This window comes from Acomys minous, assembly GCF_964271855.1.
Source record: "Acomys minous genome assembly, chromosome: 1".
NCBI classification, from domain to species: domain Eukaryota; kingdom Metazoa; phylum Chordata; class Mammalia; order Rodentia; family Muridae; genus Acomys; species Acomys minous.
This window is the reverse complement of record NC_140483.1, coordinates 174260061-174274303: the sequence shown is the minus strand read 5'-3', so window position 1 is coordinate 174274303 and position 14243 is coordinate 174260061. Positions and strand designations below refer to the sequence as shown.

Below are 14243 nucleotides of genomic sequence, written 5' to 3'. Positions count from 1 at the left end.
ATACATATTCTGGGGGCAGAGCTGAGCCCAACATCTGGCAGTGTTCTAGACATCTCCACCTTATGTTGATTAACTGTTATTGATATGAAAAATAACAAGGGACACTTATAAAATGTAATTTTTTATCTAAGTAGTGGGAGAAATGGTGTTAATTATGTCATTTGTATATTCGTTTGGTTGCTACAGAGCTTCTGTCCTGAGGACTTGCATGGTAGTCATGAGATGGTCCACACCTACCATTACTCCTCAGATTTAATAATATCCTTTTCTTTGATATTTAAAAAAAAATTTCCTTTTAGAATTTTTAAGTAAAGTGTCTCTGGTTCCAGGGATAGAATATAATTGTTTAGTCTTAAAGATACAATGTCTACTTCCTAGTCAGTTGTAACAGGCTTCCACTTGTTTCTTTAACATGATGTATTATTTCTTTCTTGTGTGATCCATATTTTAACACTGAAAAAATATACTAGAAAGATTCATATGCAGCCAGCTCTGTAAGAATTGAATTAGCCATATGCTTGGAGATTCTTAGTGTTTTGATGTCTTACAATTTGAAATGCCGGTTTTACTTTAGTCCAGTTTTCCAGGATAGCCTTCACAGAAGAGAAAGAGCCTTTTCTTTTCCCTCCTGTCATCTGATAATTGAATCTTCTGAAATAACAGACAAGAGCTAGATTGATAGGAGAAAAGTCATGCAGGATTATGATTTGTATGAGGACATCATGGGAAAGTGACCCAGTAACCTAATGGGAACTAGAAGCGAAATTCCCAATTCACGGGGAAGAGGGAAGTGAAGGTCGTAGGCACTTTCAGAAAAAAAAAAAAAGTAAATGATTTTTATGGAAGATGAGTGGGTCTGTAGAGCAAACAACCCAGTCCAGAGTCACAGTTCTGGGGGCTCTGGATTTTGCAGTTTACATGTTCTGAGGATGGAGCCTGTGCTCTCTTACCTGTGTACCATCGATAATGTGCATCTTCTTGGATGACCTTCATTCGGCCTCTGGGTTTGTTGATTTCAGTTAAATTCCTTTTGCATAAGTACTGATGGTCCAGGTGAACGGTGTACTTGGGAAGGGTTGCCAAGTAAAACAAGATCTGGACTCTGACCTCGAAAGACCTTGAGTCAGCACCTCCTGAAACCTATCCATCTTCCAACATGACTCTTCCACTAAGCCTTTGCTTACACCCCAAAGTCTTCTTCCTGAACCGCTAAGCATTTTGTTTATATCTCCCTTGTCACATTGATCACCTTCCACTTGATAGTGTAGTCGTGTGTATTTAAAGTTGTCTCTGTACTTAGGTGTAAATTCCTTGAGGACACATGTATGCTTACAAGTCAGGGTTTAGAACTCTTCTTTTCATGTAGTAGATTTTTAGATGAGCCTTTAGATTTATTTATTGAGCCTATGAAGTTACAAGATAAAATTTCTACCCAAAAATTTGTGAGACGATTCTTGTCGTATTTAATATTTTATGCTTTTTAACTCTCTATAATATTGGGACTATTTTATCTTCAACTCCTAGTGCATTGCTTGTGTACACAGAAGTCAAATAGAAATGTGGACTACGTTTAGTACAAGACATGTGACTGGGGAGTGGGAAGGTGGGAAGGGTGCGAGATGGTTTAGTGTATACAGTCTTCCATCACAAGGCAGACACTTAATCTCAGGAAACAGCCTAATGAATATGAACACTTGGAAAATTAGTCGCCCATTTCATTAATTGTTTATTTGTGAATGAAAGGGGCTAGTCAGGCTGGACAATTGCTTGGTTTCTGGAAATTGGTATGCTAAACTATCTCCAGATGTTGGGAGAAAGCAAGACATCCACATTTTATTGTGTGTAACATATTGTGGCACAATTCATAATTTGAGCCTGGATTTTTTAGCTTCTGTTTTCTTAGCACTTCATTTTATTTTGGTGTTAGATTTCTCTTTTCCTCCTTCAAACTCTGTATTAAAATAATTTAAAGGAAACATTCATTACTGTATTTTCACTGAACTTATGTGGTCTAGGTTAAGAAAAACTAAACTTGCTTTTGTATAGAGAAAAATATTGTCTTGTTTGGTGTGTTTTATTGAGAACTATTTACATATTTAAGAACTATTTATACAGTAAAGTCATATGTATATGAAGTTTGAAAGTTGAACTAACTTCAATCAATAATTGGCCTTGATATGCATTTTAAAACCAAACTTCACTTTTATTCCAGAAGATTTGACAAAGGTTCCTGGAAAACGTTTGTTGACGTGGTTTTATGTTGCTGTTCTTTTAAGTTACCGTTTAGTGATTAAATCCTAAACCCCCAGCAGCTGCAGCAACAAGCTGCCCATGTCTTATATCACAACAGGAAGAGTGAAAACGTTCTCACCTTGTGCAGTCACTGAAATGATAACCCACCTTCGCAGGAACAGGTATTCTAACCTTCCTTTAAAGCTGCTTGGGAATCTTGATTTTGATTGATAACCAAACCAAAACAATATCAGATGGATGTAAAGAGTTGGAGCTTTACGTGTCATTTAAAAATAGCATTTGTGCTACACTATGTTTTACAGCTATTTTCCAGATAATTCAAAATAGTAGAAGGAAGTCCTTTGAGTCTCTTAGGAAAACCACCCTATCAACTTTTCTTTTCCTCTGTGGGTCACAGAGGCGACTCAGGCTGGACTCCTTGGTGACTAAAATATCTGTCAGGACAATTGATAGTATCTTTCCTTTGTGTTGTGACAAATATATTTCGGCTGCAGTTTATTAACATAATTCAGCACAACCACAGACATATTGTACATATTAGAGCATAGAATTAGAACCATTTTCTGCACATCACAGTGTCCTCTTATACTTTTTCCCCCCCTTTTTGACAAGGATCTGGATAATTGCTTCAACAAATGAACTGCTCTGTTCAGTCTGTTTCTATAATTTCATAAATTGTTTGCATGATAAAGCCAAGCAAGCTTTCACTGAGTTAATATAAGAAACCACAGTGTAATTACAGGAGCTGTATCAGTTTGTAAAGCTTGTGACAGAAACGGCAGTGGAACTGACAGCTACTTTTTACTTGTTCTATCACAACAAATTACAAGTAGCTCTTTTAAGTGCCGTTAGGCAAGTCTGCCCTGCATACCTCACCTTTGGAATGGGTCTGCGCTCACGACTGATAACGCTCTGTACGGGCACGGTGGCATCCACGCGGTGGCATCCCCCCAGAATGACCACTTCAGAGCTTCTCAGTTGTTGGCAGCCTTGAATCCGGGAGAAAGGAAAGGAAAAATGCCTCGCATTTGCCTGAGAGAGACAAATTGTTTACATGAAGGTGGAATGCTTGTTTCAAGTCTCTATTGTAGTGTGCGCACTGTTTCCATTTAAATCCTGCTGAGTAAGATAGTGTAGTTTTTGTTCGTTTGTTTGTTTCAGTGTATATGCTCTTACAGAGACAATACATTATAACCATTTAACAATTTCATTAATTTCTCATGGTAATCTACCCCTTCACTCTCACACCTAGTCAGCTTTCTTCTCATACGTAAATTGTTGGGAACCTCAGACTCCTTCTGGGGGTGTTTAGGAAAGATGTAACTCATCGGCCATTCTTTTCAAGTTGTAGTGGATCTAATTATAGTGGTGCATCTGGCAGGCATGAAAACCATTAGACAAGCAAAGAGGGCTCCCAAATGCCACTCCACGAGTGTAATTTAAAATGCTCCAGATTCAGCACATCCTTCTTTCGTTGTCTCCTCGCGCGCTGGCACCTTCTGGCGTGGCTACACGGCAGACCTGCTTTTCTCCTCCTCCTCCCCGACCCCCATCACTGCCCCTTGCGATGTCTCTTTTCTGTCCCTGAGTCTTTCTTGTACAACCAGTGGGGACAAAAGTTTTACTTACCCATAATACATCAGAGACTCAAATAATTTCACACTAAGAATAAGGTTGAGGCTGTTTGGCCTCGTGTGAACAAGGGACAACAGACAGCCGAGAACAATTAAGAACATGACAAAGCCGAGACTATTTTTTTTTCCTGCCCCTTGGTTTAGTCAGGATTGAGGACAGTGAGACACCAGGCTCCTGGGGATCAAGGAAAAGTAAGAGAAAATCAGGCATTATTACTGTGAAAAGGGACGAGAGCGTCAATCCTCCCAGAGATTCAACAGAAAGGACATTTTGCACGGTTAGTTTCAGTCAAGAGTCAGAGTGGAATTGTGCTGTAAAGTGCCAGTTCCTGGCTAGACGCTGCTCCCTGGACACTGCGTGGTTCGCAGCCCTGTACTGTGGTGCGATGGTAAAGGAAAACAGGAGGAGACGGACAGCCTCCCCCCTCCCCCATTTCCATAAGGACACAGGAATAAGTGCAGCTTCCTTCACATGGTAGAAGTGGTTCAGTGGTTCAGTGGTTCAGTGGTTCAGTGACTCATTTCTGTGTGATCGTGTTTAGGTTTTCAATTGCAATAGAACCTTTTTGTCTTTCACCTCTGTGCCTTTTGACTTCTTCATCCATGAAGCAAGACTAGACGAGAGGTGCGTTCTCTATCGATCATAGCATCCTGTGTTCACCCCCATTTGCTGCAAATCACTTCCTGCCTTACAGGTTAAAATTCTCCAATACGCTATCCATTTCACGCTATCGTTACTTCTAATTCCTGGCACAGAGCGGGCATTTAGAAAATATTTGTTGAATTGATAATTTCGATGTCTTTTAATATGAAAAAGGACTATATTACTGTTTGTACTATAAAAGTTTCCAGAGTTCATTGGCTAGGCTTCTGAAAGGCCCCTTGGGTGTTCGCTACCTGCCAGCCTTGAGCAGAGCTAGGTGTGCCTGATCTGTCCGGTCTCATTCAAACATCTGGATTCAACTGCTACTGTGTTCCAGGCACCAAAGAAAACAGTTCCCAAGTCTCTTTCTTGTACAGGAGATAAGAGTGTAGGTTGGGGGGCTAGAGAGATGGCTTAGCAGTTAAGAGCACTGACTGCTCTTCTAGAGGACCTAGGTTCAATTCCCAGCGCCCACATGGCAGCCCACAACAGTCTGTAACTCACCCTCACACAGACATACGTACAGGCAAAACACCAATGCACATAAAACAATAATAACATTTAAAAAAAAAGAGAGAGAGAAAGAAATGCAGTTCAGGAAGGTGTGACCTCCAGGGAGCACAATAAATTACATAAAGAAATCAAGAGAAAACCTAGGCCATGTTAAAAGTCTTACACATGATAACAGGAAATTGAAATAGAGTTTGATCTCAAGTTCACATGCTAGGGAGTAACAACATGTAGATGACAGCCCTGCAAGTCCTACTTTAATTTTTGTTTCCTGACCCCTGTTTAAGTGTCCTTACTGAACCAGCTTATTATACATTAAGTTCTGAGAGTACATCACAATGTATAAACGTCGTATCTCCAACTATATATTGTTCATATTTAGAAATGTTATTCCAGTCTTATTTGAAATAAAGATTAAAAAGTCATCACAATTGCTTTGTGTCCCATTTGCTCTGTGTCCGGGATTCTCCTTGGCTCTTTGTACAAACTCCCTCTCATGAATGGGATAGTTATGTGCGGAAGTAGGTGTTACAAGTGAGGAATAGAGTGTCTCAGAAAAGAGAATTAGCGCAGGAGGAAGCTTTCTCTGCTCATAATGGAAGTTGAGGCTAATTTAGTTAATCACAGCTTTCCGTGCTTTTCTGGCCTGCCTTCTTCTAGTGTGAATTAATTGTCTCCAGACATTTTGTTGTTGTTTTGTTTTGTTTTGCTCCAAGTGAACATTGCTTTGTGGTCTCTACAGATAAGGCGGCCAGCTCATGCCACGAGGCATGGACTAGATAGCAGAAAGTAGACAGTAACCACAGACTAAGTCTAGGTGTCCTAGGAATATTGATTTAGGGATTTAAAAACAATTCTATACACGTGACTCATCGACAGGAAACAGAGTTCTTTTGTTTGTTTTGTGTTTCTAAAAAGGCTTAATTTTGCTAATGAATGAATTAGGTCATCAGAGCTTCTGACTGGAACATCAGGGCCTTTCCATGTAGAACACTAGCTTGACTAGACAGTGTAGGGAAACTCCCTGGGATTTCAGAGGGACGTCAGGGGATGCGTCTGGGAATGTGAGCGCCTGGGCACATATGTAAACATTTTGGCCCACTGTGCAAGTCTCAAGTAGAATTCTTCGTTTCTGTGTATTTTTAATAAAACTGGTAGCGTAAGAAAACCCAAGGGGTTATTTTAGCCTTGAAAATTTATTTTGTGAAGATGCAAAAATTTTTTATTCGCCCTGAAGTGTGCGGCCTTTATCAAACGCCTGTGTTGGGGTCTGAGCTTGTCTCTAAGAGGATTGCAAAATTGAAATGGCCACAGATGACTCCACAAGTGCAAAGTGCTCCGTGTTCCTTTGAAATGGCACCTTCTGGAAACACCACTCACCTACGTTTCTTAGTTACATTCTCCATCTCAACTTTCTTTTCTTTTCCTCCTTTTGAAGTTATGAGCCACTTCTTGTAATAAGCATTTTTATTTCCCCCTTTCCTCTTTTCCCTATTTGACACCATCTCTGCTGGAATGAGCTCTCTTCTATTAACTTTTAAAATTAATCACCTTAAAATTCTTTCTACTTTCTTGGGCTCTTGTTCTCCAAAACATTTCTCTGATGCATTGTTTGAAATGTATGTTAATGGCTTAACATTGCCCCTCGATGGATGAAAGTGCAGGCCTTTACTTCTGTTGTAGTAGTGGATATTTCGGAATTTCAGATAGATGAGGTTTCAGAGAAGTTCTTGAAAGGTTGAGACCAGATCATTAAGTATAATAAATATCCTCCAGGTTTACACAGACAGGTTTTCATGGCTCTAGTTCTCTTCATAATCGACTTAACTTCTTATTTTCATATATTTCGTTCTTTGTGCACTTGAGCTTTGGGTTTCTTCTCTGACAGCAAAAGAAGCTTCTCTTCGAGAGGAAAACGTGTAGTTTTTGTTACCCCTAGCAATTTGGAGGCATGAAGGGTTCACAACTGAAAGATTATATAACAGGATCAGCTAGAGTCAAGACTGGGTTAGACTGAGAGCTAAAAATACTGCCTCTGCCTGAGAAAGTGGGTCCTCCTGTCTCTCCTCTCTTTCACCATATAACTGAGCTAGTGATAGCAAGATACCATTTAGTAATTTGAATCGGAAGCGAGTGAGCATTTAGTTCAGTGAGTGTTACATATCAAAGTCGAACAACTCGGCCAACATTAGTACGCTAATTCTGCAGGCAATAGATAATACATGGAAATAATAAATACATAAATCAGACTAAACCTTGGTGGAGACATTTCTTCTTTTCATTCTCCTTACTCTTTATTGCTGTTGTGTTCTTTTCACATAATGCATTTTTTTTTGTGTTTCGCAAAAGCAGTTCAAGTATCAGATGATTTTGAGATAATTACTTGTTCTCTTATGAGCCTGACAAGGTAGTTCAAGTAAAACTGAAAAAGATACCGACTTTACCAAAGTTCATACTTTGTTCTTCCTAGGAAAGAGAGTAGCACTGATCCTAGGAAGGAGCAATAGCCTGTTAGTTTACCAAAACAAATACATAAAAACAGACTGACACCCAGAATACTTTTTTGTCTTTTACTTGGCAAGCTCTGTTTTCTTTATTGAGATATAATTAATTCACTTCATACAAAACTTACCATTTAAACTACTTTAAAGTTTGCATCTCAGTGGGCTTTATAGCTATCACCACTATAATATCTTTTTAATTAAAAATTACTTATATTTATAAAAACTGATGAAATCTTCTTTGAATTCAAGGTATTTCAAAGTTTTTATTTAAAATGTATTTCTAAACAAAATTCAAAATATTGACCTTGTAAATGTAAATCAAAATTTGCTCTCTTTCATAACACTCCCTTTTTATTTATTTACTTTGTGTGTATATGGGTGTGTGTGTGTGTGTGTGTGTGTGTGTGTGTGTGTGCGCGCACACACACACACACCAGTGCAAGCCTTCAGAGGCTACAGGAGGATAGTGGGTAACCTCCTCTAATGTGCCTATTCCCCTGACACAGGGTCTCTACCTGAGCCGGATGCAAGGCCTGGTGATCCTTTCTTTCAACCTACACATGGTAGGGTTATAGGTGTGTGTGTGTGTGTGTGTGTGTGTGTGTGTGTGTGTGTGTGTGTCCATGCTATACCTGGCTTTTTACATGAGCTCTAGGGATCTAACGCTTGTGCAGGATTTGTTGTTATCAAGCCACTGCCCAAGCTCTTATAGTATTTTCAGAATATTAAATGTATGTCTGAGCATGAGAGATACTGTCTAGACATGCTAGTAATAAGGATTATGACAGAAACTCTTCTATAAAATACCTCATTTGTAGTGTGGTAGTACTTGATAAAGGTTTGAAAGCAGACCTAAATAAAAACATAAAAAACAACAATAATTCATCTGGGGTTATGAGCAGAAATATTAACAGTGGCTTTGGGATGTTAATTATGAAGCCCACATAAACTTAATACTAAAGGAAAATCTCTTGGTATTGCAGATTTGACAGTCTGCCCAGCCTTCTGCACCTACTAATTCTGTCCTTGCTGATGTAGACTAGGAGGAATGCTGTAATTGCTCCTTTTATTATGACCTTTGACCTGATAACTGATGTCTATGTACATGTATGCTTGATCCTTCAAAATCATACTCACCAACTAAATAACTCTACACAAAAATAAAATGTGACACTTCTTTTGTGTCAGGTGACAAACCTGTCTGCTGAGTAGTAAACAGATTTGCTTTGGGAACATTTAATAAACCTTATAAAATTTACATTGACAAGCTTACTTTTCACCTGCATCACACCTTCTCATGCAGCATCAGTGTTCTATGGGGGCTGAGTAGAAGTTGCTCTTGTTTTAGCATGGTAGCATCCCGTGCAGCAGGACCTGACGCCCACTGAAAACTTCTCGCCCTATCTTTTCAACAGGGCTATAGACATTCCTATGCACAGTACCCGACTTCACCTCTTCCTGGCTGGAGGAACAGAGTTGCTTAGCTTCCTAATAATATTTGCTTAACCTGATACTAATTTGACAATTGTACACATGCAAGGGAGGCAGCAATATCTTCATGCCACAGAATCTTACTTGGAGCAGTATTCTAGGATGATTTTTTTTTTTTATTTTAGAGACTTCTGAAGATCTCTGTGGGTCACCCATCAGATACTTTTTGTCCTCACAGTGAGATGACTCCCTCCATCTCTACAATATTTACCTTAGTGTTTTCAAGATCACATCATATACATAATAATATGAAAGAATACCATAGAGAACAAAGCGGATGAAATGAGGCCCTGGCAGCATCAAATGATAAAAAAAAATAAAAAATAAAAATCCCTCTTCCTGGAGGCAGTTAATATAGAAATGTAAAAATGTCCCCATCTGCCTAAGCCATCAGTTTCTGATGTCGTCCCTGGAGGAAGTGGCTGAAAAGTCATTTCCACCTAATGGGTTGTTAGGTTGCCTCTGTACTGTAGTAAGTTGGTGGTTGCAGCCCACTTCCTCTAAGACAAAGGTCCATGTCTCTAAAATCCCATCACGGCTGACACTAATTGGCGTTGCTGTCGGCCTGAGCTGTGAAAGCAGGTCTGAGTGGGTAGAGTGGAGCACTCTGAAGGGGTGTGTGGCACCAAGGGATGACTGCCCAGACTTTGCTGGTGGCTGTTGTGATTCTCTTTCTCCAACCCTCAGTCATGCAAACATGCATCATTTTCTGTATTGTTTGCTGACTGGGGAAAAGTCTGTTGCGAGCCTTTTCCCAAATCACTGTGTTATCAGATATAGTCCCACCTTGCATAATGTGGACTCTTGAAATATTAACACTCACCTATGAGCCTTTCCCCTTACAAAAATACAATTATTAGTCATAAATAAGCAGGAGATTTAACTCAAAATTTTCCCATCTGAAAGACTAGACTGTTTTTTTCCCTTCTTTTTTCCCCTTAAGCCAGGAACCAGAAGAGGGCATATTAGTCTTTTTAAAATGAGTCTGGGAGCCATCAGACCCAATGTAGTTGTAATTCCTGTAAATTAGGCAGAGAGGCTACTTTGTTTTCATTGGGTTAGGAGTAAGGTTTGAGTTGCTACCAGGGTTTGGAGTAATAAAGGTTGGGAAAGCAAGTTAGCGCTTTCCATAGGCATTTTAAGCATGTCAGAACTCTGATTGCTGCATGCATTCCCATCCTTGAGTATAGATCGACAAGAGGGAAGGGACACACACTGGATAGTTAGCTCTGTCGGCCATGCTGGGCACTTTTCCTGTAAGTTATCTTAGCATTTACAGAATTTGCCTGTTGCCATTGGCAGTTGTAGGCAACTCCATACTTTCTTAAATGCATATTGAAAATCTGGTGAGTAGTGGCAGTTGGGAGGAAGGGAGTTACTGTGGGAATTGATTAGTCATATTAATCATTTATCTCTTTTCCCCCGCATCCATTTAAAAATGAAAATGGATAGCCATTTAGGTACCTAGTCCCTGTCCCCCCCTGGCTTCCTCTCTCCTCTCCATCAGTTCCAGTCTCAGGAGTATAGAGTGGGATCCTGCTTCAGTTGGCTTGGAGCTCAGCTCCCTGTAAGACGCTCTACTCTTTCCCTTAGAAACCCTAAGGAAAACTTCCTCAGGAAACTGCTTACTTCCCCCACGGTGTCCAAAGGGAGCACTCCTTTGGGACTTCCTTTCACTCCTTAAGTAAAGCATCTTGTATTTATGTTTTGCTCTGTGCTGAGGGTCGTCCTATGTCTCTTGTGTACCATGATGGTGTAAGCCATTTACAGGGCCAGGGCCAGGGTATATGAGGCAGGTGAAAACCTAGAGTGAAAAAGCTGCTGGGAGAAGCATCTTCTTGGAGTTGTGTAAGGGGTGGCAGAGCCCTGATTCATTGATTGTGGTCTTTGACCTCTGTGTATCCAGAAGGCATGGGAAATGATCATGACATATGCCAGCTCTCTTTATATTTAGTAAGTGTTTTGCTTTGTTTAAAGAAGAGGACCAGGCTCCCTGTTAAAGAAGAGACTGTTGTACAAAGCCTTGTTTTCTCAAAAGCTCATGCACAAATCTCACAGTTAATTCATGGGCTCTCTCAGCCCAGCTGAAATGTTTAAAAAAATAAAAAATATACCATCACTATTTTCTGTGATCCCAGATTAGTGCAAGACACAGTTTTATATCAAAGGAATTATTATGAGCGCACACATTTTACATTTCTAGTGCTTCCTGTCTATGTTTTACTTTCTCAGACAAAAAAGCTAAGTGCCCACCACCTGTGTACAGAGTTTTAAAGTATAAGCTTGGTATAATAAATTCGCACTGCGACTTGACTAACTGACAATACTACCATGTGACACTGGTTGCTTCCAGCACTGAGAGATTCTTCACTCTCATCATCAACCTTTAAAATATCAGACAAATTGATTGTGGGAGAAATTTTTATTTTGACACACAGAATCAAAACTTCTTTTCATATGGCTAAATACTGGATTCATATTTTGGCAGGCAGAATACAGATTAGATGAATCTTGTGTGCCATAGTTCTAAAATTTGTTAATTGTTGATGGAGGTGTTTGAAAACAAGACAAAACAGAATTTGTTAGTACCTCAGTTCTGTAATAGAAAATTACAATGAGTAAGTGCCCGGGTAAAGTGGTATTGTTTCTTCTTGACTACTGTCTGAAGTACGCTGTCTTGTAGCCGTGCCTCAGTGATAAGTAATTTGAACACAGGTAAAGTATTTTAGAATTAAAATAATAGCACTGCATTTAAAAGTAAACAAAGTATTAAAGCATGCTTTCTGCAAGCTCTACAGACATGTGAATAGGGTTTTCAGAGAAAATGAACTGAATTGTACTTTACAGACCCACTTATGGTTCACTCAGGTAGAGCACGCTAACTGTATGAGTAGGATAGGAAATGGCCATCTTAGAAACTGTGAAGTACTTTGTGGAAATCAAACGATGTCCATTCTCGTGAACTGCAGTGTCTATTTAGAAACATCCTTGGGTTGTTTAAAATAGACAATGCCATCCAGGTACAGGTTTCTTGAATGCATCAGGCTTCTTGAACTCGAATAGACGAGAAGTTCATTCACACTTCACTGGCTGTGCTTACTCTTCGTTTTAATCACTCATAGACTCCGACAGGTGATTAGTAGGTGTTTGCTCATCCCACATTGTACTGCACGTGTGTCAGTAGTCATACCGAAGAAGCAAAAACCCATTTAGAGAGGTTCATGTCAATGGAAGCATTTATCATGTCTCTGCTGTCTCTGTCTCTCTCTGTCTCTCTCTGTCTCTCTGTCTCTCTGTCTCTGTCTCTGTCTCTCTCTGTCTCTCTCTCTCTCTCTCTCTCTCTCTCTCTTTCTGTGTGTGTGTGTGTGTGTGTGTGTGTGTGTGCGCGCGCGCGCGCGCGCGCATGTGCGTACGTAATTTTCCATGAGTCAGTAACAATCTACCAATTGATCCTTTTCTACTTTAGGAAAACAGACAGTTTAGGAGGATTTTATCTTTTATGCAAAAATTCAAATAAATCCTTTCAAGCTCTCCTGTTCTTTTACTAAATGAGAGACTGAGAAAACTGTACTTTTAGAAAAGATGTTGGGGGCTTTATGTTTTCTACAACAGGCTACTATATGTAGGCTTTTGTTCACAACTCTGTTCCTTGAAGCAATGGAAAGAGTACTGCATTTCTACTACTTTTTTTTTATCTTAAGAAAGTTAATAAATTGATAGTGCCAACTATGACAGCATTTCTAATTACTTGAGCATGCTTGACATGACTCTTAATTCAGATCTCGTTGTCTTTATTTTTTGTTTGGTGGAGGGGCAGAAGTTTATTGTTTTGTTTTTTTATTACAACTTCTAACACTCTTTCAGATGTAGACTAGATGAAGAAATCATCCAAGGTAAGCTACATTCTTTTGAATGATGCTGTTATTAGTATTTAGTGACTGTACAGTATGATTTTAAGTTGTAAAAAAGACATTGGTTTCATATATTTTTCATGTAGTTATATTTTCATTGTTAATTTATTCATTTTTGAGCCAGGATTTATAGTCCCAGGAAAAAGTCAACTGTAAAAATATCCATCTTAAGGAAATAATAATTGGAAAAATATATATGGATAGATGAGTGTTGTATATCCTAAGTGTAAAATTTATTTGTTGATGGGCACATTAAAAAAAAAAACAGAATTTGTTAGTATATCAGTTTTCCAAAAGAAAATTATGATGGAAAGTCCCACTTAAAGTTTTGCCATTTCTACTTGACTATTTTTTGAAGCATACCATCTGGAAGATGTGTCTCAATGCTCAGGAAATAACATTGGAATGGTGCATATGTTCCTGCGTGTGTGCATGCAAGCAAGCTGTGTGTGTGTGTGTGTGTGTGTGTGTGTGTGTGTGTGTGTGTGTGTGTTTGGCTAAGAGAAGTATGTCTTTCTTGAGTTCACTGTATATCTATTGTTTGTAGTGGCACAAGTCCCTGATTGTTGACCTTAGAAAAGTCTCTTTCTTGTGTTGGTTTGATTTTAGGCACAGAGAAGTGAAATACTTTTTATGACTAGAGCGATGGGAAGGTTGTAGTGGAAGCTCATTTTCTCTGCAGTGGCAAGGAGACCTCAGGTTAGACTTGGTTACTGACATTGCCTAAAATAAATAGACACATGGTTTTAGAGCAGTGGTTCTCAACCCTTACTACAGCTCTTCATGCTGTGGTCTACCAACCAAAAAATTATGTCATTGCTACTTCATAACTGTAATTTTGCTACTGTTATGAATGGTAATATAAATATCTGATATGCAGGATCTCTGCTGTGTGACTACCAGAAGGGTTGAGTATCACTGCCGTAGAGCAGGTTCCTACTTCCGTTGCTCTGAGCTGTCTCTTTGCTGCAATGGTGAGTTCCCTCTGCCTCAGCCAGGCCTAGGAACTTGCTCTCTTATCATTCTCATACGAATTTAAAAGCCAGGTAGGGATTCTGGGACAGCACTTGTGTGTTATGATGGGAGCACATGCGGGGAGTCTCTTTTTCCATCCATAGGCCTGGGGTTTGTATGCAATGCCCGGTCACAGGGTTTAGACACTTCTTGGAATTTGTAGAATTTTACAAAAGTTTTATACACTTGAAAGTATATCACCCAGCATGATACAATATAGAAATGTAAGTTCAAATAAATTATCAATTGATACTTTTGGTAGTCCAGCAGATTCAGTTTCTTA

General features: G+C 39.3%; 1 protein-coding gene across 9 annotated transcripts in view; it reads left to right on the top strand.

Annotated features, from left to right (window-relative positions):
* BNC2 (basonuclin zinc finger protein 2) overlaps positions 1–14243 on the top strand; it is a 414736-nt gene that overhangs the window by 240893 nt on the left and 159600 nt on the right. The gene's annotated exons all lie outside the window — the stretch shown is intronic.